Genomic DNA, 1,487 nt, shown 5'->3' with positions numbered 1-1,487 from the left:
ACGTGTTTGGAAGTGCCACAGAATTTGCTTGTAAGTTATGGCAAGTTTAATCCATAAATATGTGTGTTCTGACTGCTCCACCAACTCGCCATTTCCCCATCTCTCTCACTCTCCTCAGGCGTCCATATTCACTGTGACACAACAGTATTAAAATTAGGCCAATGAATAAACCTACAAGGGCCTCCAAAGTGTTCAAGTGAAACAAAGAGTCACATGTATCTCACTTTAAATCAAATCTAAAATGATTAAGTTTAGTGAAGAAGACATGTCAAAAGCCAAGATAAGCAGAAAACTAGGCCTCTTGTGTCAGTTAGCCAAGTTGTGAATGCAAAGAAAAAGTTCTTGAAGGAAATTAAAAGTCCTACTCCAGTAAACATACGAATGATAGCGAAGTGAAATAGCCTCATTGCCAATATGGAGAAAAATTTAGTACTTTCCATAGAAGATCAAAAGAGCCACAACATTCCCTTAAGCTGAAACCTAATCCAAAGGAAGGCCCTAGCTCTCTTTAATTCTATGAAGGCTGAAAGAGGTGAGGAAGCTACAGAAGAAAAGTTTGAAGCTAGCAGAGGTTGGTTCCTGAGGTTTAAGGAAGATGCTGTCTCTATAACATAAAAGTGAAGGGTGAGGCAGCAAGTACTGATGTAGAAGCTGCAGCAAGTTATCCAAAAGATCTAGCTAACATAATTGGTGAAGGTGGCTACACTAAACAGATTTTCATTGCAGAGAAAACAGCCTTCTATTGGAAGAAGAGGCCATCTAGGACTTCCATAACTAGAGAGAAGTCAATGCCTGGCTTCAAAGCCTGAAAGGACAGGCTGACTCTCTTGTTATAAGCTAATAAATCTGGTGACTTGAAGTTCAAACCAATGTTCATTTACCTTCCTGAAAATCTTAGAACCTTTAACAATTACCCCAAATCTACTCTGTCTGTGTTTTATAAATTAAAGAACAAAGTCCAGATGACAGCACCTCTGTTTATAGCATGGTTTGCTGAATATTTTAGGCTCACTATTGAGACCTACTGCTTGGGGAAAAAAAAAAAAATCTCTCTCAAAACATTACTGTTCATTGACAGTGCACCTAGTCACCCAGGAGCTCTGATGGAGATTTACAAGGAGATTAATGTGCTTTCAGACCTACTCACACATCCATTCTGCAGCCCAGAGATCAAGCGCTAATTTAGAGTTTTAAGTCTTTTTATTTAAGAAATACATTTTGTAAGGCAATACATGCTGTGGAGAGTGATTCCTCTGAAAGATACAGGCAAACTAAATTGAAAACCATCTGGAAGTATTTATCATTCTAGATTCCACTAAGAACATTCCTGATTCATGGTAGGAGGTCAAAATACCTACATTAATAGAGATTTGGAAGAAGTCGGTTTCAACTCTTATGAACGATTTCGAGTGGTTTAAGAAATCATACCTAATGGGTACAATGTACACTATCTGGGTGATGGGCACACATGTAACTTTGATTCAAGC

Source organism: Propithecus coquereli, unplaced genomic scaffold (genome assembly GCF_000956105.1).
Source record: "Propithecus coquereli isolate 6110/MARCELLA unplaced genomic scaffold, Pcoq_1.0 Scaffold21, whole genome shotgun sequence".
NCBI lineage: Eukaryota > Metazoa > Chordata > Mammalia > Primates > Indriidae > Propithecus > Propithecus coquereli.
The sequence above is the reverse complement of the archived record's forward strand: the minus strand, read 5'-3'. Positions refer to the sequence as shown.